This window comes from Leopardus geoffroyi, chromosome B4 (assembly GCF_018350155.1).
Source record: "Leopardus geoffroyi isolate Oge1 chromosome B4, O.geoffroyi_Oge1_pat1.0, whole genome shotgun sequence".
NCBI lineage: Eukaryota > Metazoa > Chordata > Mammalia > Carnivora > Felidae > Leopardus > Leopardus geoffroyi.
In genome coordinates this window covers 67,976,956-68,001,469 of record NC_059341.1, presented here as the reverse complement: position 1 = coordinate 68,001,469, position 24,514 = coordinate 67,976,956, and the positions used below count along the sequence as shown (strand labels likewise).

Below are 24,514 nucleotides of genomic sequence, written 5' to 3'. Positions count from 1 at the left end.
AACTTGTAAGGATTTTTTAATATTATCAGTTTTGAAAGCAAAGAAAAATCTTTATGATAATTGATTAATATTTATACAAATATTTAACATTGTATATTAACTCTGATACCAAATACTGAACTTACTGATTTTTCATTTTTGTCTTTGTGTGATTAATATGCAACTGTCATGCATATCTTCACAAAAGCTTAGTGTAAAATAATAAACATTTGAAATTGAAGATAATAATTCAAACAACAAATATTGGTTAAGGTAATCAAATTCGGCAAGGATGTGTATTATCCTCATTCATATATGCTATACAATTATGTATTGCACTGTGAATCAACAAAGACTTAATGAGTGGCAATTGGCATGTACTAATGTTGACACGGTTATAATTCTTTGTTAATTTTCTTTTCATCTTTCACATTGTGTGTCGGAGGGGAAGGTGTTGGTTTACTGTATAGGATAAGAATAAACTTCAGAAATCTGAACATGCTAAATTAATATTCCTGTTTTTTGTACTTAGAATTCCAGTGTGTATACCAAAGTGGTCTCTTATTCTTACATGCACTGACAGTGTGATTTCAGTTCAACTGCAGAAGAATTATAAGAAGAGTTCGTATTGTACTTTTTTTATATCTATTCTATTATTATCTGTAGGCTACCTTATTTTACTTAATACCTAGATTGTTGAGAACCATATATGTGCAATAGAGGAACTCTGTATTTTAAAGAGCCATTTGTCTAATTATATTTTAAAATAATAACTTTTTGGTTCCAGTAACTACCCGTTGCCAAATCTGTTGACTCTCAGGATAATATGAAAGGTTTCCCAAATTTGGGCAGACAGCGTTCCAGATTAGGGAGTAGGATGTGTGCAGAAACAAGAGGAAGCTTAATATTTTCTAGAAACTGCAAGTACAGGATATTTTCTAGTTTCAAGTACACAATTTCACAGAATCCACTTTTTTCTTTCATTAAACTATGTGCCTTATATATCTAATTTTTTGGAAATGACCTGAGAAGCAGTAATTTAAGCCCTGTCATTTTGGGGCAGAGTGGGGTGGGGTAGGGGGAGCCACTGGCACTAAAAATGTGTACACCATGGAACGGGGCCCGAGAGTTCTTAAAAATGTTTAGGTGTGCTTAGCAGAGCTGCACTGATTCTGTAATTCTGATGGGTCTAAAACTGTCTCCTATCCCTTTCTCTCTGTTTCAGGCATAGGGAGCTTACTGGCATGTCAGGGTCAGTTATCGTCAGTGAGCATCCTTTCCCATGGCCTGACCCAATCACCTTCCCCATCTCCTGCTTCCATTAGACAAATGGACACGTGCTCAGCTTTGCTGGGAGTCATCTGAGTTTATAGAAGAGAACAGCTAAGGCCCTGCCCCAGCAGTGGCCTTTGCTGTGGTGTCTGGGGAAGATAGAGACTCTCCCCACCCCCCAATCCCCCCAGTACCCTTTCCATAGCCCTACTCCAGGTGTCTGTCATAGGCCAGTTCACAGACTTGAAGAACTTGGTTTTTCTAGTCATCTTTCCAGTTCATGTGGCAGAGGGGCAGAAGCCTCTGGAAAGAAGACACTGTCAATGCCCCTAGATCCTAGGGAAGGCTCCTATGGTAGTTCTTCTGTTAGCAGATGTCTCTCATACTACCAGGCATTGAATTTCAGACAGATTTTCAAAAAATGGACAATGCCTATCAATCCATTCTGGAAACGTGGAGTGGGCTTTAAACAAAGGTAGGAAATAGGGAGAAATATACCTGAAGAGCCTGTTGGGAACTTAAATTGTAAGAAGTCATAAGTACTAGAAATAAGGATTTTGAACTCACGTTAAAAAACCTATATGAAACTATATTAGTAAGAGTGTTATTATGAGATTTGTATTTTACAAAGATCTTCCTAGCAGCAAAGTAGAAATAGCAAAATAACAAAGTTTTAAGAGCCTAAACTAAGACCCACAGTGAAGGGATGAGATTATTGTCAGATCTTGGTGATGGAATGACTTATAATGTTATTTGTTAATGCTTTTTAAATGTCCAGTTTTTATGGCTTGCCTTCCCAGACAGAAAGAAAGTTGTAACTTGAAAGCAGAAAGTATGTTTCTTCTTTTTCCCCCCTCTTTGCTTCCTTTCTTAAAAATACCTAGCAACTAACATAAGGTACTTCTACTTGTTACTAAACTAACCAAGTACTGAGACCTGAAGTATGCATGACTGTGGTGTTAACTTGTGTGTTTCCCTCTGTGACTGCAATAATTACATAAACTGATTTGGAAATCCAGTAAAATATTTTTCTGTCAATCTGATTACTGCCTCAGCAAATTGAAGGTTCTCCAGCAAGTTCTTTGCAGTACCCTATAAAGCCTGGATTTGCACTGATAATCCTTACTCTTCAATTGATTAGATTCTTGCATTTAGCTTTCAGCACCTGCCTGTTTTGTTCTGATAAACTCAGTGGAAAGACATGAGAATCTAAAGATTTTAAACTGAAAGAATAAAGTAAAATTATATATACCAATAACAAAAAGAAAATAAAAAATAATACCCCCCCAGAGAGAATATTTTTTTCTAAAAACTCAACAGAAACTTGATATCTAACCAGGAAAACAAAAAGAAGGGAACAGCTATATAATTCTGAAAGTAACTTAAGATCTAAAGCAACTTAAGACAAAAGCAACAAATTGAACATACACTAGAACAAGCTAAGAAATTTACACATAAACTAAACTCAAATAGACATGAATCTCTAAGACTCCAAGAGAGAGAAACTTAGTAATTATCCTGTCAGAGAGAAATTGGAGCAACAGAAATTGAGCACTAAAAAAAGAAGTTTAACTGCGCATTTACCCTGTGAGGAAGAGTCACAAAGGAACAATTTACCACCTAACTCAGAGAAGTGCTAAGGTAAGATAGTTATGAGCACCTCAAAAAAAAACAGAATCACAAAGAAAAGTAACCCTGGTAAGCTAGCACACTCACCATCATCATCATGACCAAGCTCAAGCTTCACAAATAAGAGTAGTCCCCAGCCATAGAGGCTCAGCTGTTTTTGGGTGAGTGAAATTAAGGGAGTGAGGCATCAACTCTTGAGATTTTTTTAGGTCCCCTTTCCTAGTGTCCAAGTAGCTTGAAAGAACCAGCTTGCTTACTAAATGCCCTCCTCATTGTAATTGAGGCACTGGGGAAGATCAGCATTACTGATTTACAGTCATGTGCACACACACTATTATGGGCTTTTTCCCACTTTTCATTCTTTCACTTGACCTACATTGCTGAATACTATTTACCAATTATTATGCCACCTGTTAAGGAAACCAAGCCCTTGTCAGGAGTTGGCAATATCTTAGATTGGCTTTTATTTACACTTTGAACCCATACTCAAGTTTCACATTTAAAAAATTTTTTTAATGTTTTTATTTATTTTTGAGACAGAGAGAGACAGAGCATGAGCAGGGGAGGGGCAGAGAGAGGGGGAGATACAGAATCCGAAGCGGGCTCCAGGCTCTGAGCTGTCAGCACAGAGCCCAACGTGAGGCTTGAACTCACAGAGTGTGAGACCATGACATGAGCTGAAGTCGGACACTCAACTGACTGAGCCACCCAGGTGCCCCTCAAGTTTCACATTTTTAGAGAAATGTGGGGACTTGAGTAGAAGCTGATATGTCAGAATATATTTAGAAGTGAGCAAATATTTGCATTTAAGCTTTGAAAAAATACTTTAGCATTAAATTGTATTTGGCTGTATATAACAGAAGAACTCAAAATAACCATCTTAAACAAGAAAGAAATTTCTTTCACTCTTATGTAAAATAAATTCAAAGGTAGGGAGTTTGGAGAAAATGTACTAGACCTAGTATCATGAAGGATCCAGGCTCCTGTCTTTTTGCTTTACCTGCTACACAAGTATTCTTCACAAGTTCACAAGGATGGTCCAAAATGGCTCCAGGAGCCTTGGGCTTGAAGGAAAAAATATAGAAGGAATAATGCTTCCCAGCTGAATCAACTCCCCTTGACTTCTTCCAGAAAATCCCACACAGTGCTTCTCACAAGCCAGAATGAGTCCTTGACCATTTTTTAGTTGTAATGAAGACTGGGGAATGTATTATTTTATTCAGCAGTTGGAAGAGGAAGGGGGGGGCACAATGTTCCCAGTCAAGAATCAGATTCTCCTACAAAGGAAGAAACAAAGAATGGATGTAGGGATAGACCACTAGCATGTTTTGATACAGCAGCAGAGAGAGAGAGAGGGAGGGAGGGAGACAGAGACCATATTTATGAGTGGTTTTGCTTGACAGCAGAAAGAATGGATTAATTAACCAAATAGGGTTCTACCCATTTTCATGGTTTAGTTCTCTTTATGGTGATTAGAAGTCTTAAGGTTAACTTTACAGGTGTCAAGAAAAATGGCTGTCTTCAGTAACTTACCTCCAGCTTTGCAAGAAAGAATCATTAAAATCTCTCATTTGTTTTATTTCTTTGTTCTTGTAAGCCAGTCAGATAGCTGTCCTTTGTCATGTTTGTTCAAAATGAATGATTTGAGTATTTTGTTCATCTATTCAAAAGCAGTGGTCATGGCAGCCACTATTTACTATACAGCCATCATTACGTCAGCTACTGTGGTAAGGGCTTTACATGGAACCTCTTTTCTATCCTTTAAAAAAACTGAGGTAGATGCTGTTATTTCCCCCATTTTGCCAATTACACTGAGGCCTAGGGAAGTTAAGGGAACATTAGAAGATCATATGGGTTAGCAGACACTAGAACTGGGCTTTAAGAACACAGCTCTTAACCACTACACTATTCATTCTGAAATTACCAATTAAGCAGTGGGATACTCTTGTCCAGAGAGTATGTCACATACCCTTTGGGAAGTGAATAATAATTCCTTATGATCAAAGGCCAGTAGGTTTAAAAATTGCTGTGTTTTCACTCATTCACTGAAATTGAGATGACTTTTCTGAGAAATCTTTTTTGTGAGTTGTAGTCTCAAGTTGTTTTTTTTTTTTAATTTTGTTCACCTATTTCATTTACCTGTACTTATTCAGCTCAGAAAATTTTTTTTCTGCTGTTTTAAGGATTATCATCGAATGTCTTTGGTATAAAAATAAGTGCTTAAGTAAAATCATTCTAAAATATTTTAAATATTTCAACCACCTTGGGTTCCCTTAGAGCAGATATCTGAGCTACAAAGTTTTGAATATACGTATCTGATCCAAGTTAAGTTGTAGTTTTTATTTTGTTTGGATGAGTGTTGTTACACAAATAGATAAATATGGAAAAAGTAATTTAGAAGCAATTATAGATGAGATGCACTTACAAAGAAATACCCTTTAGACAAATTAGACTGTATCTGTACATTCAGATGAGAAAATGAAGGCCATGAAAGCCATTCTCTTCCTAGTTTCTTCCTCTAGTTACGGAGATGAGTTATACAAGAGAACCTGAATATTTTTCTTAAGGAGAATATTTCATGAAGAGAATATTTTTACCTCTTATCCCCAACATCACTTAACTGATTCCTATTGGTTTCATCCATCTTCACTTCTTTATAATTTTGTGAAAATTCTGTTAGTGTGGCAGGCTCTACTTTTAAGAGCGCTTGAGTACACTAAATGGAGTTGCAGACATCAGAAGACGTGATGATATCCAGGGAGATGACTGCAGGGCTATCTTATTTCATCTCTATCACACAGCACAGTTTTCAAATCAAACATCATTCTGGGACTCTGAGAGCTGATTCTTTCTCTCACTCTGCAAGCAAAACTCTCATTGTCCTTGACATTCAAACGTATCATTTACTATAAAATAAAAAAACAAATAACCATGGCAGAACTGATAAGCAAATCGATATAAGCCAGAATATATTTGTCCTTTTGATTTTGTTGTCTCTGTATGAAGCACTTACAGTATGATAAGCTTAGTGCCAAGTGTTGTAGTATTTGACGAAGAAAAGCAAAACAGACGTCACTATGTTTTTTAGTGCGTAAGGAGATACTTGGGTAGTACTTAAAAACAGAACCATCAATTATCAAAGCAAACAAATGGACAAATGTGGGGCACCAAAAGAGAGGCAGTTTTAAGAAGTGTTTGCACAGATAGGTTAAAAAAAAATTAAGTGCTCACAATAAAACAACCTATTTTTTGTGTTCACTAAAAGAAAATATATTAAAGCCAGTGTGATCATGCATTCACAAAGACTGCAGATACTGTATACTGAAATTTCAGTTTGTTATACTTAAAATAGTGAAAGTTAATAGGTTCAGAATAAAAATTGATTTCCCTTTTCCAAACTTGTAATCTATAAATCATTTGTAATTACTTATCAGGTGTGTTGGATTAATTTTTCTTTTTGATTTTAAAAGTCACAAACTTACATAACTGCATATGAAAAACCCGCATCATTGGAGGAAGTTAGGAAGACCCTCAGTTCACCTCCTCGCATGGAAACACCAAATCCACACCTACATGTAGAGCAATTTCTCTTGAAGAACTGAGGGCTGATCGATCAGCTTCTGCACAAACGATAGAGAGACCTTACAGAGACGGGTAGTAGAGATGGAGACAGAGTAACAACAGGAGCCATACCCCCAACACTGCAAACTGTAGCAGGGAGGGATATCACTGAGTGGCCCGTGTGCAGATTTAATCACTCTGGGGCATAGCAAAGAAAAACACAAACAGTGATTTAAAAGGCAACTAGACTATAAGTGAAGAAAATCCATGTACTAACTGTAGAGCATTCACCAAATGGGTGGGGAAGTGCTAGAACTCTCTCTAGAGTCAGAGTTGCTGGTGAGAGCCATTTTTGTATTTCCCTTCCAACTTGAAGAGCATGCAGGAGAAGGGTCCAGGCCCTCTGGCTGACCTGCTAGGACTTCCCCTTGGGCCCCACCTTGGGCATCTCCACTGCAAGCAATGCAGCCTGCTTGAGATTCTCTCTCTCTCTTTCTCCCCTCTGCCCCTCCTCACCCTCTCTCTCTCTCAAAATAAATAAATAACATTTAAAATGGGATCCCAGACCCCTAGCCCACACCAGCTCCAGTCATCCTGCCAAGGCAGTGCCAGATAGTATAGTTTGGCAGGCCCCCTGGCCTGCACTTGATCCAGCCATCCCACCAAGGTGGCCCCAGTATGACACACTTCAGGACCCATGTACTCCAGCCCCTACTGTCTCACCAAGGCAGCCCTGTCAAAGTTCATACCAGAATACCTTACCCCATTCTCATTCCCCTTGTCTCCCATCAAGGCAGTCCCAGAAAGGTATGCCCCAAGATTCTCAGCCCTTGCCCACTTGAGCTCCAGCAGCTTGCCAAAGCTTCCAAACTACACACAGTCTATGCAGGTGTCATTTCTATACCAGTCCTTTTTCAATACTCGGAGAGGTAACTGTTCTGCCTCATAAAAACACAGAAAGTCGAACAAAATGAGGAGATAGGAATGTGTCCCAAACCAAAGAACAAGGTAAAACCCCCTGTAGGGGTGGGGGTGGGATGTGGGGGACCCTAATGAAATAGAAATAAGTAACTTACCTGATAAAGAGTTCAAAGTAATGGTCACAAAGATGCTCACCAAGCTTAGGAAAAGAATGGAAAAGCAGAATGGGAGCTTCTGAATCACTATGAATGAATCACCAGCAGATGAAATGTTAGAGAAGAATGGATCAGCAATCTGGAAAATAGAGTAGTGGAAATCACCCATTCAAAACAGGACAAAGAAAAAAGAATTTTTAAAAGTAAGATAGGTTAAAGGACCTTTGGGGCAACATCTAGCATACTAACATTCATATTATAGGTGTCCCAGAGGAGAAGAGAGAGAAAGGGGCAGAAAACTCTTGGCTGAGAACTTCCCTAACCTGAAAAGGAAATAGAAATCCACGTTCAGGAAGCAACGTTCCCAAACAAGAGGTTCCCAAACAAGATGAACTCAAAGAGATCCACCAAGACATACAATTAAAATGGCAAAAGTTAGGGGTGCCTGGGGGGCTCAATTGGTTAAGCGTCTGACTTGATTTTGGCTCAGGTCATGATCTCACTGCTGGTGAGTTCGGTCCCCACCTTGGGCTTCTCCACTGCAAGCAATGGAGCCTGCTTGGGATTCTCTCTCTCTTCCTCCCCCTCTGCCCCTCCTCACCCTCTCTCTCTCTCAAAATAAATAAATAACATTTAAAATGGCAAAAGTTAAAAATGGAGAATCTTAATGGCAGCAAAAGAAAAACAAATAGTCACATATGAAGGAAAACCCCATAAGTTATCAGCTGGGTTTTCAGCAGGAACTTTACAAGCCAGAGGAAGTAGCAGGATATATTTAAAGTGATGAAAGGAAAAACTTATAAACAAGAATATTCTGCCAGTAAGGTTATCATTCAGAATTGAAGGAGAGATAAAAGAGTTTTCCAGACAAGCAAAATCTAGAGGAGCTTATGACCACTAAACCAGCCTTAGGAGAAATGTTAAAGAGCCTTCTTTAAGTGCAAGAGAAAAGGCCATAACTAGAAATAAGAAAATATATTCAAGAAATAAATCTCACTGGTGAAGGCAAATATATAGTAAAAGCATTGGGTTAGCCTGTTAAGCTAGAGTTAAGGTTAAAAGACAAAAATAGAAATATCAGCTGTAACTGCAATAAATAAATAATGGATACACAAAATAAAAGGTGTAAAATATGACATCAAAAATATAAAATGTGGTAGGGGAGAGTAAAAGTGTAGTGCTTTTATTTATTTTTTTAAGTAGGCTCCACGGCTTGAACTCAACTCACGACCCTGAGATCAAGAGTTGGATGCACTACCAACTGAGCCAGCCACGTGCCCTGCAGTGAAGTGCTTTTAGAACCTGCACAACTATCAGCTTAAAATAGACTTGTATATATATGTTAGTGTATATGAATCTCATGGTAACAGCAAAGCAAAACCTGCAATAGATACACAAAAAATAAAGAGAAGACAGTCCAAACATAACAATAAAAGCGGGGGGGGGGGGGGGCAGAGTGCAAGATGAGAAGAAAGGAAAAGAGAAGAATTACAAAAACAACAAGAAAACAAGTAACAAAATCGCAATAAGTACATACCTATCAGGAACTACTTTAAATGTAAATGGACTAAATACTCCAATCAAAAGACATAGGGTGGCTGAATGGATTTAAAAACAAACAACGCCCCCTCAAACAACATCTATTTAAATGCTGCCTACAAGAGACTCACTTCAGATCCAAAGACATAGACTGAAAGTGAACGGATGGAAAAAGATATTCCATGCAAAAAGCTGAAGTAGCAATATTCCTATTAGACAAAACAGACTTTGTAACAAAAGACAAAGAAGGACAGTACCTAATAAAAGGATTATTCTGAGAAGATTTAACATTTGTCGATATTTATGCAGCAAACATAGGAACACCTAAATATATAAAACAAATAGACATAAAGGGAGAAATTGATAATACAGTAATAGTAGGGGACTGTAATACCCCACTTACATCAATGGATAGATAATCCAGACAAACTCAGTAAGGAAACATTGCGTTTAAACAACACATAGACCAAATGGACTTAATAGATACATACAGAACATTTCATCTAAAACCTGCAGAATGCACAACCTTTTTTTTTTTTTACTATTTTTTTAATTCTAGTATTAACATATAGTCCTTTATTAATTTCAGGTGTACAATATAGTGATTCAGAAATTCTATACATTACTCAGTGCTCATCATCATAAGTGTACTCTTTAATCCCCATCACCTATCCCACCTACCTCCCCTCTGATAACCAGGAGTTCTCTAGTTTTGTCTCTCTCTCTTCCTGTCTGTCTTTTCTTCTGTTCATTTGTTTCTTAAATTCTACATATGAGTGAAATCATACGGTATTTGTCTTTTCTGACTGATTTCACTTAGCATTATACTATCTAGCTCCATCTGTGTTGTTGCAAATGGCAAGATTTCATTCTTTTTATGGCTGAGTAATATTCCACTGTGTGTGTGTGTGTGTGTGTGTGTGTGTGTACACACATACATACATACCACCTCTTCTTTATCCATTCATCAATCAAGGGACACTTGAGCTGCTTCCATAATTTGGCGATTATAAATAATGCTATAGTAAACATAAGGGTTGTGTGTATCCCTTTGAGTTATTGTTTTTGTATTTTTTTGGTAAATACCCAGCAGTGCAATTACTGTATCATAGGGTAGTAGAAAAATTCCCAATAAACAACCTAACTTTACACCTAAATGAACTGGAAATAACAAACAAAGCCCAAAGTTAGTAGAAGGAAGGAAATAAAGATCAGAGTAGAAATAAATAAAATAGAAACTTTAAAAAACAACAAACAAAAGATCAACAAAACTAAGCACTGATTCTTTGAAAAGATAAACAAAATCAATAAACCTTTATCCATACTCCTCAAGAAAAAAAGAGAAGGTTTAAATAAATAAAATCAGAAATCAAAGAGGAGAAATTACAACTAATGCCACAGATATGCAAAGAATCCTAATACTTTATAAACAATTATATACCAACAAATTAGACAACCTCAAAGAAATGGGTAAATTTGTAAAAATATACAATCTTGCAAGATTGAATCATGAAAACATAAAAAACATGAACACACCAATTACTAGTAGTAAAATTGATTCAGTATTTTAAAGCCTCCCAACAAACTAAAGTCACGTCCAGTGGCTTCACAGGTGATTTCTACTGAACATTTAAAGAGTTAATACCTGGAGCACCTGGGTGGCTTAGTTGGTTAAACATCTGACTTCAGCTCAGGTCATGATCTCACAGTTTGTGAATTTGAGCCCCACCTAGGGTTCTGTGCTGACAGCCTGGAGGCTGCTTCAGATTCTGTGTCTCCTCCTCTCTCTGCCCCTCCCATGCTCATGCTCTGTCTCTCAATAAAAAATAAGTATTAAAAATTTTTTTTTAATAGTGAATACCTGTCGTCCTCAAGTCATTCCAAAAAAATTGAAGAGGAAGGAACACTTCCAAACTCATTTTATGAAACCAGTATTATGGTGATACCAAAGCAGACACACTACAAAACAAAACAAACTACGGGCCAATATTACCCATAAACATAGATGTAAAAATCCTTAACAAAATATTAGCAAATCAGATTTTAAAATAACATTAAAAGGATCATATTCGTCAAGTGAAGTGGAATCTATTTCAGGATAATAGAATATTGTATGTTAACCATACTTTATTTAAAGTATTAAAAGAAAAGAAAAAAGAACAATTAGCATAGCCTTTCAATTCCATTGTTCTGAGAAATATTTCTAAAGCTTATTTTGATGAAGTCTCCCCATAATATTTCAAGGAAAAATTAACTACATAAAAAAATAAGTAAAATTTTCCTTCATTTTAACCTGTCAAATGAAGAAGGAATGTAATTTCCAAAATCCATCAGACTCACACCCAGAACTGAGTTTACACCTCCCATGCCTATCTCAGTACATTAGTCTCCCCCTTTCCACTATGGATGTATTCCAGAACCCACAGAGGGTGGCTGAAACTGCAGATAGTACTGTATTCTATGTGTACTATGTCTATTTTCTTATATAGACAGCACAGTAAGAGATGAACAATTACTGATAATAAAACAGAACAGTTATAACAGTACATTGTAATAAAAGTTACATGAATGTGGTGTTTCTCTCAAAATACCTTATTGCACCATACTCCCCCTTCTTGTGATGATATAACATGAAATGCCTGTGTGATGAGACAACATGAGGTGAATGCCATAGGCATTGTGATACAGCATTAGGCTACTGTTGAGCCTCTGACCATACATCAGAAAGAGGATCATCTGTTTCCAGGCCATGGTTGATGACAGGTAATTGAAACCGCAGAATGTGAAACCACAGACAAGGGGGGACTGTAGTGCTCTTGAAACACCACCGAAAACTGGGTACATGACAGAATCCAAATGTGTTTATACAAGTGTTTGGTCTTCATGGATACTGAATATAAAATCCCTCAGTAACAGATACCTTGCTTTTTTGAGTACTTAATGTGTATTTTATATGTTAAAAGAATGTTATTTCTTCTATTTTTTAAGTTTTTTTTAATTTTTCTTTATGTTTATTTTTAAGAGAGAGACGGAGAGTGGAGGGGTGGGGGCAGAGAGAGAAGGAGGCACAGAATCCAAAGGAGGCTCCAGGCTCTGAGCTGTCAGCACAGAGCCCGACATGGGGCTTGAACCCACAGACCACAAGATCATGACCTGAGCTGAAGTCAGGCGCTCAACCAACTGAGCACCCAGATGCCTCTTTTAAGTTTTTTTTAAACCAACTTTAGTGAGATGTAATTTACATACCATGCAATTCACTCATTTAAATTGTACAATTCAATAGTTTTTGTATGTTACAAATTGTCTTTTTTTATGTTTCAAGTTTTTATTTAAATTCTAGTTAGTTAACATATAGTATAATATTTGTTTCAGGAGTAGAATTAATGACTCATCACTTACATATAACACCCAGTGCTCTTCATGTCAAGTACCCCCCTTAATACCCATCATCCATTTAGCCCATCCCCCCACCCACTTCCCTCCAGCAATCCTTAGTTCTCTATAGTTAAGAGCGTTTTTTATAGTTTACCTCCTCCTTTTTTTTTCTTTCCCCTATGTTCATCTGTTTTATTAAGTTCCTCATTTGAGTGAAATCCTATGGTTATGTCTTTCTCTGACTGACTCATTTTACTTAACATAATACACTCTAGCTCCATGTTGTTGCAAATGGTAAGATTTCATTCTTTGTGATGGCTGAGTAACATTCCATTGTGTATGTGTCTGTGTGTGCATGTATATACATATATGTGTTAGTACATACATATATGTACATACATATACATGTACACACAGACACACACACACACCACATCTTTATCCATTCATCAGTTGGTAGACATTTGGGCTTTTTCCAGAATTTGTCTGCTGTTGATAATGCAGTTATGAACATCAGGGTGCATGTGACCTTTTGAATCAGTAGTTTTATATTCTTTGGGTAAATACCGAGTTGTACAATTGCTGGGTCATAGGGTAGTTCTATTTTTAACTTTTTGAGGGACCTCCATACTGTTTTCCAGAGCAGCTGCACCAGTTTGCATTCCCACCAACAGTGTAAGAGGGTTCCCCTTTCTCCTCATCCTCACCAACATCTGTTGTTTCTTCTGTTGTTAATTTTATCCATTCTGACAGGTGTGAGGTGATATCTCATTGTAGTTTTGATTTGTATTTCCCTGATGATGAGTGATGTTGAACATCTTTTCATGTGTCTGTTAGCCATCTGAATTTCTTTAGAAAAATGCCTATTTCTGTCTTGTGCCCATTTCTTCACTGGATTATTTGTTTTTTGGGTGATAAGTTTGATATGTTCTTTCTAGCTTTTGGATGCTAATCCTTTATCACATATGTCATTTGCAGATATCTCTTCCCATTCTGAAGGTTGCCTTTTAGTTTTGTTGACTGTTCCTTCACTGTGCAGAAGCTTTTATCTTAATGACCTCCCAGTAGTTCATTTTTACTTTTGTTTCCCTTGCCTGCAGAAACGTGTCTGGTAAGAAGTTGCTATAGCCAGTGTTAAAGAGGTTTCTGCCTGTGTTCTATTCCAGGATTTTTATGGTTTCCTGTCTCAATTTAGGTCTTTTATCCATTTTGTACTTATTTGTGTGTATGGTGTGAGAAAGGGTCCAGTTTCATTCTTCTGCACATTGCTATCCAGTCTTCCCAACGCTTTTGTTGAAGAGACTTTTTTCCATTGGATATTCTTTCTTGCATTGTCAAAGATTAGTTGACCATAGTGTTGTGGGTCCATTTCTGTGTTTCCCCTGTTATGTTGATCTACATGTCTATTTTTTGTGTTAGTAGCATACTGTCTTGATGACTACAGCTTTGTAATATAGCTTGAAGTCCAGGATTGTGATGCCTCCAGCTTTGCTTTTCTTTTTAAAGATTACTTTGGTTATTCAGGGTCTTTTGTGGTTCCATACAAATTTTAAAATTATTTGTTCTAGCTCTGTGAAAAATGCTGGTGGTTTTTGATAGGGATTGCATTAAATGTGTAGATTGTGGGGCACTTGGGTGGCTCAGTCAGTCAAGCGTCCGACTTCAGCTCAGGTCATGATCTCACATGGGCTCTGTGCTTACAGCTCGGAGCCTGGAGCCTGCTTCAGATTCTGTGTCTCCCTCTATCTCTGCCCCTAACCACTCAAATTCTGTCTCTCTCTCTCTCTCTCTCAAAAATAAATAAACATTTAAAATAAATAAATGTGTAGATTGTTTGAGTACAGGATATAAAATCAATGTACAGAAGTCTGTTGCATTTCTATACACCAATAATGAAATAGCAGAAAGAGAAATCAAGGAATGTTATATCTTCCAAAAGGGATACCTTTACTTGCTTTTAAATTTTCATTTTTCTGGGTGCCTGGGTGGCTCAGTCAGTTGAGCGGTTGACTTCGGCTCAGGTCATGATCTCGTGGTTTGTGAGTTCGAGCCCCGCGTCGGGCTCTGTGCTGACAGCTCAGAGCCTGGAGCCTGCTTCGGATTCTGTGTCTCCCTCTCTCTGACCCTCCCCTGTTCATGCTCTGTCTCTCTCTGTCTCAAAAATAAATAAACGTTAAAAAAATTTTTTTTAAATAAATTTTCATTTTCTAATTCTAAAAAGTTTCAGAAGAGAGAATATGTATGACCATGGTTTCTATGGATGGAAAGGTATTTTTGAGGTGCTCAGAATTAAGAATTTTACTATTATATTTAAAAATAGTACAATGCTGGGCACCTGGGTGGCTCAGTCTGTTGAGCATCCAATTCCTGATTTGGGCTCAGGTCATGAGCCCAAGGTCATGGGATTTAGCCTACATCAGGCTCTGTGCTGAACATAGAGCTTGCTTGAGATTTCTCTCCCTCTCTCTCTCTCTCTCTCTCTCCCCCCCCTCACCCCTCCCCCTCTCCTTTCCCTCCCCCTTCCCTCACTTTCTCCTGTTACCACCTCTTCCCTCCCTCCTTCTTTCTCTCCCTCTTTCCCTATCCCCAAATCATGTGCTCTCTGTCTAAAAAAATGTTTTAATAACAAATAGAAATAGTACAATGCTAATTAAAAGAAATTATCCCTCAGTTTAGTGCTCTTGTAGTTGTCACTATGACCCAAATTGCAAGGTTAACGAGGAGCCCTCTACCCACCATATGCCTTGAAATATCAGCAAGTTCTTAATAAGTAAAAGAGGTAGTGTTAGGAGCACAATGCAGAAATCAGCAGCTCCCATCAGGTAAGTGTGACTGGTGAAATGTAGATTGCAGTAGGAGTGTGTATTACACACTCATAAGCACCATCACTGCTTATACAAATATGATCACAAAGACATAAAATAAGGCTTATATAAAAAGAGTTTTCAAATGGTGGTGATGATAAATAAAATACAAAATAAAACTGTGGGGGCACCGGGGTGGCTCAGTTGGTTGAGGGTCCAACTTCGGCTCCTGTCATGATCTTGCAGTTAGTGGTTCAAGCCCCACATCAGGCTCTGTGCTGAGAGGTTAGGGCCTGGAGCCTGCTTCAGATTCTGTGTCTCCCTTTCTCTCTGCCCCTCCCCCACTTGCTCTCTCTCAAAAAAATAAATAAATAAACATTAAAAAAAAACTGTGTTTTTACTCTCAATGTATTTACTGAAAAAGTTGTATATAAATGTCTTTGTATGGTTGTTCATATACTACACACATTTATCTAATACATGTACATTTACAAACATGCATATACATGTCATTTTATATTCGCAAAGCTACAGTTGAGATTTGTGTTTTTAACTATGTTGACCAAAGTTTCCTATAGTAGAATAGGAAAATACTTAGCCCTATTGAAGGTGACAGTCTTGGCAAATAGAGCTCTCTTCTTTTTACCACCCCTTTAGAGAGTTTATTGTGCACTTTTCTGCAATAAGATGGGAGATCCAGTCCAAAAATTCATAAAATATTAGACAGTCACAAGAAAGTAGGGCCTGAAGTACCAGTAAATGTTAAAAAGGAAGGAAAGAAGGGAGGGATGAAACCCACTCTGACAAATAGGCTGAATTTGCCCTATTTAATAGTATATCGAAGAACCAGAGCCTGTGACTGCTTTTAATCTGCAGGCCTTACTGCTGTGAATCATTTTTTTACATCTAGCTCAGGAATCTATTATATTCTTAGGCTCAGTTTCTAAGGGAAGAGATAAGAAATCAGACTGTGTTCCAGACATTTGGAAATATGACTGTGTTCCAAAGTCCATTTGTGTATGGATTTGATCAGAAAGCCATGAATTCTAAGGAACAATTCATAGCTTGATGCAAGGCTCAATCCTGTGACCTTGTGGCTCAAGATGTGGGGAATACGGTATAACTTCTCTAATAGAACTACAGAGAGAACTACTAAATCTGCTGTCAATATAAGTGACACTCATTCTTCACTTTACTTATTCAGCAAGTATTTCTTGAACCCTTATGTATCAGGTAACATGGAAATCACTAGGAATAAAAGATGTACCAGAAAAAAAATCTCTACCTTGAGTAGGTCACAGTGCAGTAGAGGAAGGAAAACACATTATAAACCCTTAGACATATAATGAGATGGGAAGTAACGATAGTAGGCTTTTGTTATCCTCTGACAGCATAGTGATCTGATTTTGCTACAGTCAAGATTTACAGAGGAGATGATGCCGAATGTGAATCTTGATGCCTGTATGTAGGAAAATGAAGGTGGAAAGTAACAGTCTAGACAGAGACAATAATATGGGAAAAGCATAAGAGCATGTCCTACTCTGACCCTGCATTTCTTGTGGACTGGCCCATGGCACATGGGGAGAAATAGCAAGAAAAGGTTGCCATGATCAGAAGGGGTAGAACGTACCACAGTAAGGACTTTGATCTTCATTGTACAGACAGTGGGAAGCTATTGCAGCATTTAAATAGGGGAGAGATCCAATTAGGTGAGATTTCAGACAGTAGAGAAGATGGAGTGGAACTTGGCTGGGGGCAGGAGGACGTGTTAGAAGACTGTCAGAAGAGTTCAGATGAGAGGTGGTAAGAATGGAGGGTGTAGGAACTGCACACACTTGGAGGACAGACTTGAGGGACTTGTGGCTATTTAAATGTGGGTGTTCTGGATCACACTCAGGTTTTTAATTATGAGACACAAAAGAACACTAGGCTTGACAGGAAACCCAGAGATTAAACTCTAGGTGTGTTCAGTTTGATGTACTTATGAAGCATGCAGAAAATTGGGCATTTGGAAGTATGGGTCTGGCTACAAACTGGAGAAACAGGTCACAGAGTCTTTGCATATCAGTGATAGTAAAGGTCACATAGGGTGATGCTTCCCCGCAAAAGTGTGGAGTAATGAAGGACCATTGCCAAGAACAGAAACAAAGGAGAAAGGACCAAGAGGAGAAAGAAAAGACTAAGGACCACCAGTCTGGGAAAAGGAGGAAACATAAAGGGAGTAGTGTCAAGGGATAAGGAAATGCCAGGAAAAAGGGAAACAGTTTTAGTAAATTTTACCACAGAACAATAAATTAATACTAGACAAGCACCCAGAATTAACAACAAGACGACCACTGGCAGTCTCTCTGAGAGCAGCTTTAGTGGAGTGGTGAGGCATGACTTGCCTCATGAAGTCAGTGCCAGTAGGTCCCCAGCTTTTTTAAATTCATTTACAACCATTTACTTAAGTCCTCCAGCACTTTTTTTTTTTTTTACATTCACACAAGTTCCCTACTTACACAGTCCAAATAAGACAGAGGGGTCACCTGACATCCACACTGTGGCCAAGAGAAAAAGCAGGTGTCCTAGAGTTCTCTTTGTAGTGTTCATGGGGAAACCCAGTCGTGCAGAGGGCTACAAGCAAGGCAGGTTGTTGTCCCCTCACCTCCCAGTTAGGGTAGTCTCTGGTCAATTTGGTTCCAAGTCACCTGCTGAAAGCAGCAGGGCAGTAAACAGTGAGAAGGGGATGGTAGGGAAAGTCTAGAGTAGTTGTCATGGGGCACATAGTGACATTAGTGCACAAAGTAGGGTGTTAAATTCATGCACGAGGAACAAGCGAATGAACACAGTTTCCCACAGAGAGTGGAAGTGGGCCTGTACCAGCAGATTACCGTAACAGCTGCAGTTGCCATCGCATATTGTCTGAAAGTTAGGCCACGCCAGCGAGAGGCATTTTAAGACCAAACACTGTTCTTAATGCTCCATCTCATTGGGCCTAATGACACATACTTAAAAACAAATGGACCATTCTCTAGAGGGCTGAGTTCACACTTGACTTCAGAGAGTAGAAACTAAAAATGTTCTGAATTAACCCAAATCAATTTTTTAAAGATTTGCTGAGGAGAGAGGAAAGGGCACCTTTGGTTGAGACCCTGGCGCCATATGAAACATGTAAACACTTGATTAAATGAAAATAGGCCATCCCTTCTCTCCTTTAGACACTAAGCTTTTATCCTGCTCTTTGTTTTTTTTAATTTAATTGGAAACATTTTAAAGTTTCAGAACCAGTTTTGTTCTAAATTATTTTTCTCCCTTTCTAAAAACGTCAGAGATTGCAAGCGTAAATCTTTCTTCTCGTCAACTATCAAGTAATGAACTGTTTGGTTCCAATTGTAATTATTATCTAGATTATATATTTTCCCATGTGTTGTTGGAATGTCTAATATGCTCTGCATCCAGTTCCCCTAGCAGTTTCTAGAAGAAGAACATCATTGGCCATCGTATAACTTCCCCAGGTGAAAGTATCCACAGCCAAGAACAGTAGCATGAATTCTAGGCACGTTTATTTACCACACATTGTCTCCAAATATCATAATGTCCTATTAAGAAATTTTGCAGGATGTGATTTAAAAGAGGGCCCTCTCGGCACCTGTTGGGATGAGCACTGGGTGTTGTATGGAAACCAATTTGACAATAAATTTCATATTAAAAAAATAATAAAAATAAAAGAGGGCCCTCTCTTACTATGGCTCTTTTCTTTAGGTTTCAAGGAAATTAGCCCTTCTAGCTGGTGTCTCTGAAAGTGAGTTATCAAAATTTAGTAACCAATTTCATTTGGGTTGTGGCCTGAATGTTTGCAAATGTCAGCTTTAGCCTCTGGCAGTTTAAAAGCCGAGCTCAGCTTAAGGTATCCTCTAGCAATTAGGTTTACCTTCTTTTTATTTCATTCTCATCATGACTCAGATATTCACTTCATTCCACCCACCCCTCCCCAAATTATTCTCCAGAAATGGGCAGAACAGGCTAATGAACCTACAGTAATGCCTTGATTTATAGAGTTGTCATGCTGATTTATTCAATATACATGTATTGAGGAACCAGCCTACAATGGGGTGTAGCAGATAAGAGTTGATAAACATGGTCTTTTTTCCCTTGGGATACAGTCTTCACAGTCAATTTGTAAACCAGTCGGTAAAGAACATTGGAGTTCTATGATGGAGATGTGCACATGCACGGAAGTGGGCCATCTCTTCATCAACTGTACTACATATTGATTTGTAAAATAGCGTGTATCAGTAGGGAGGAATCCCCATTTTGTTTAATTCATTTGGCAATTCCTTTTATAAAGCACAGTCCTTTTGCAAATACCTTCTTAGTTCATTTCTCTTGTAAATCTAGAGCATCTTAAAGTAGGGCACACTTATAATTCTTGTCCTTGAAATCAGCATGCAAGAGTAAATATTTGTTAGATGTCACAGCATTGTAATCTGTTTTAAACTGTTAAAGTTTGTGTGAATTAAGAGTTAGCATACATGTATTTCATTTTCTTTCATGTAGAATCTTGCAGCTGGGTAGTTTCTTAGACATCATATGCTCTTGAGATGGAAAACTTGAAGTCCAGAATTTAGGACTCACTCCAGTCCACAGTGTGAAAGAAGATAAGTGGGGCCTAATTTGCCAGTTTGCTTTTCACGCAAAAATGTTTTCATCTGTGTTTAGAGTATTCTTAGGAGCATGGATCTAGCACCAATATATTTAAGTTCTCAGCTTTTATATGTATAAAACATGACGTAAATTCATCAGGTCATGTTCAAGAAAGCCTTACAGAATAAATTGTGAATTAAAAAATAGATGTTATTCTCTTTTCATGCCATTTGTTAGAGCCACAGTTATGATACATGCTCTCTAAAAGGTCAATTAGCAGATTCCTCAGGATATTTAAAGTTTCGTGTCACCTTCTAAATGTCATGTTGAAGATAGAAATATTGTTACATTTGGGAGAATTTTTTGCCATAATATAGCCTATATGATGAAAAAAATGCAGGTCAAGAATGAGGGTGTGGTAGGGAATTTTATCTTGCTTCTGGAAGCCTGAGTGTCTCTAAGTCCAGATGACTGTCTGTCGTGGCAAGGAAATGGAATACTGTTTAATATTTGGCTTCTTTTCCCTGACTGACCCACACGAACCAGTATGGAGGACAAGTATGGAGAGTGGAGAGGACAGCTTCTCGAGTTTTTCTCAACAAGGGAAGGGTTGCACATTAACTGTGGTGTATTCTAGAAGAGGTTGGAAAGTAGAAAGAGAAGAAAATAACCAATGGAACAGGGTGTTCATTCTGGTGAAGAGATCGAGATGAAAAGCCCTGGTGGAGGGGTGACCTCTTGCAGAGCCTGGAAGAAAAGAGGTGAAGATAGACCTGGCGACCTGGCTGTCGAGATCTTTGTTATGTCTGGATTTAAAGCTGAGAATGTTCCTGTCTCATCCCTTCAGTTTTCACTTCAAGCCAGGCAAGGCCATCTTCTAAGAGATGTGGAGGGTGTGGGGGGGATAGGTTTGGGGTCAGAGGAGAGTTGGTGTTTGGGGCATCAGTGGTGGAAGTGGGGAAAGGCACTGACTGACAGGTAAAAGTTCCCTGGTAGCAGTGAGGATCCAGCTGTGGTTGGCTGAATACTATGAATGTGTACTTTTATCAGTGTGCCTGGATGTGTTAATTCTCCATCAGTATGGAACAACCTAGATATAGAAGGAAAAGAACAAAGACGGCTGGAAAGTGTCAAACATTAAAGTGTATAGAGCAATGTATAGAAGGACCAAAATACAAAGATTTGGAGGGTCTGGTGAGAGTGGTAACAAGATTCACCATGAAAGTTTTGACAGATGAGGACAAAAAGCCATGGCGTGAGTGAAAGATCAGAAAGAACGGAGTGTAGAAGGTCTCTGAGGTAGCAAAGCAGTTGTCTTAGAGTAAGGAAGTGAGATCTTTAAGGAAAGGAATGAGAAATATGCATGTGGGGTCAGAGTATGTGTTCCAGATCAGGGATCAGCAAACTTCCTATAAAGGGTTAGATAGTAAATATTTGTGGCTTTGCAGGCCACATGGATTCTTGGCTCTGCTGTTGAAGCTTGAGAGCCATCATAGACAGTAAGCAAACAAATGGGCATGGCTGTGTTCTAGTAAAACTTTATTTGCAAAAACAGGTGGTGGTAGTGGTCTCATTTGTCTCAAGGACTGTAGTTTGCTGATCTCTAGATTATGACAATTTCCAGTATGTGGGCAGAGTTAAGTAGAAGTGCATACTATTAGAAAACAGGGGGCTAAGGTGCTTCAAGATTAGTTTATTGACTACAAACCATCCAGATCGAACAGACATTTAGAGAAAACTCCACTACCAACAGAATATACACTCCTTAAGTGCACAAGGAACGTTCTCCAGGATAGATCACATGCCAGGCCAGAAAACAAGCCTCAATAAATTTTAAAAATATGAAATCATACTGAGTATATTTTCCATTAGCATTGGAGTGAAATTGGAGGGGTGCATGAGTGGCTCAGTCGGTTGAGCATCCAACTTTGGCTCAGGTCATGATCTCACAGTTCGTGGGTTTGAGCCCCATGTCAGGTTCTGTGCTAACAGCCCAGAGCCTGGAGCCGGCCTCAGATTTTGTGTCTCCCTCTCTCTCTACCCCTTCCCTACTTACAGTCTGTCTCAAAAATAAACATTAAAACAATTTTAAAAGAAATTAGAAATCACTAACGGAAAGAAATCTGGGGAATTCACCAAGATGTGAAAATTAAATAGTACTTCTTAATCTGGTGGGTCAAAGAAGTCACAAGGGACATTAGAAAATTCTTTGAAATGAACGAAAATGAAGACCAAACATACCAAATATGGGATGCAGTGTTCAGAGTGAAATTCATAGCTATAACTTCCTACATTAAGAAAGAAGAAAGCTGTCAAATCAAAAAGCTAATCTTCCATCTTAAGACAGTAGACGTGTAAGAAAAAGGAACAGTAATCAAAAGGGTCTGAAATGGGCTAAGGAGATGGAATAGAAATAAAGCCCAGATAGAGGAGAAAAACAATTTCTCTGTAATGGGAGCAGAGGGAAAGTAGGATGGTTTCTGTGTTTGCTGTAAGTGTATAAAGTTCCCATCTTTACCATTTTCATCTGTTTTCTTTGTGAAGCTGGATATGAAGTGACAAAAAGGCAAGAATACTCCTTGTGTCGTATGGTTGAAAAAGTCCTTGTATGGATGGAATTGACTAGAGGGAATTATTAAGAATGTCAGGCCATTGAAGATCCTTTTGAGGCTGCCAGCAGTGTATTAGAGAGGAACTACTGATCTACCCTGTTGTGTGATGCCCTCAGCTGCACTTGAGTATACTGGGGAAGGTACAGAAAAGGCAAATGTTCGCACTCATATATGGCCAGGATTTTTGCTTGTCAGCAGAGATAGAAAGATATGGGCAGGGAAATTTAGGATGTTGCTTAGTCAGGCGAGATGGAAAGATAAATGGGCAGGGAAAATTAGGATGGTCAATAAGCTAGAGAAGGATGGAACTAAAAGTAAAAGGCTAATGAATAGGGAGCAAGTAGAGGGGTCAATTAAGTGGAGCTCATATAGGCAAACCAGCTCCTCAAGGGTAGGGAATCTGTTTTGTTTACTAATGTGCCCCAGCCCTCAGAATATTGGCTGGCACATAAGTGGAAAATAACTTGTACTGAATGAATCACCATGGCAGAGCGAGAATCATTTATCAGCAAGCTGGAAGAAAAGTAGGTTGTGGTCAGGGTCAGAAGCTTGAATGGAGAGTCAGATGGAGGAGGTAAAGTGTCATGAATGAACATCTTGTATGTCTGACATGCACATGTAGTAGGTTTTTGGTAACTGTTAACCTTTATCATTACTTTCTTTGGCCTGTTACAGGAATTATGTTTAAAGAAATAGAGTCGTTTCTCTACAATTGGATGAGTTGACCTTCCCCAAATAACTATCACTTAAAGCCATTGGAACAATCAGGGTTGTTAGATTCTACTTTACCTGGGTGGAATCAACCAACCAAATACTAGTAGGAATTACCATCCTTTCGTAATCAGCCTTCTAGCTATGAAGGCCAGAAGCCCAGAGTACTTCGAATGCTACCTCTTGTTCTGTTTAGTCTATCACAAGTGTGGACACTTTTATATTTATAGTGCTATATCACCTTCCTAAAGTTATGTTGACCTTTCAGTGGGCTTTGAAAGGCCTTTTTTTTTCCTTGCTTTTAGTACTGGCATAGCTTACTTTCATGAGTTTTTGCTTTATTGCATTTCACAGAATATTGTGTTTTTTACAAATTGAAGTTTTGTGGCAACCCCACATTAAGCAGGTCTGTCGGCACTATTTTTCCAGCAGCATTTGCTCCCTTTGTATTTGTCACATTTTGGTAATTCTCAAGATACTTCAGACTTTTTCATCAGAATCCTAGAACCAAATCTTCAGTACTTCCAAGCTATGCCTGAAGGAGTCTGAAATCTCATTTAAAATTAGGGATGGCTGTTTGCAAAGGAAAAGTTTACAGAAGGAGGCTGAAATGATAATCTTGTTTTTAAACAATGCTGTTGTTTTTCCATTTAGCTTAATTAGTCAAAGAAGTATTTTGATTTTGAGAATTCACATCTTTTCTGAATAACTTGCCGTAGTTCTTGCCCGGCACCCAGTAGTATAATTACTCGTACACGGTAAAAAAAGTCTGTACTGACTGATCTTTAACTGTAAAATAAGCAGTCCTCTGAAATGCTCTTCTCTCTACTTCTTTGCCTGGTAAATTTCTTTTATGATCTACCTCAAATATCTCCTCTCACATTATCTCACATTATCTCCATTATCTCACAAAAATCTCCTATCACATTATCTCTGCACTGGAGATAATAGACAAATGAACAGGATTCAGTCCTTGGAGTCATTCACACTAATTTCTATTACACTGCCATTATTTATTTGTCTATCTGTTCCTGTCCTTGCCTTTTATTTACCAAGGAGTGGGGACTTTGTTTTATTCATCTGAGTGTCTCCAGTGCCTGTGTGTGCCTGCCATGCAGGACATACTCCAGAATTGTCTGACAAATGAGTTTGACAGCAAGAAAACACATTTACCAGTACTTTGCAGACTTGGGTTGGAAAACCTTGCCCTCTAAAGGATTTTGCCTCTTTAGGATTTTCTGCAATTAGGATACTGCTGTTAGGTGAGCAGTGATTAATTGATTATGGCTCAGTGATGCAACCAGTAGATGTAATTAACTTAGAGAAAAGT

The 24,514-nt window shown here is 38.3% G+C and overlaps 1 protein-coding gene across 1 annotated transcript in view; it reads left to right on the top strand.

The window, feature by feature from the left end:
- The window catches only part of SLC2A13 (solute carrier family 2 member 13), a 381,073-nt gene that overhangs the window by 271,859 nt on the left and 84,700 nt on the right, over nt 1-24,514 (top strand). The gene's annotated exons all lie outside the window — the stretch shown is intronic.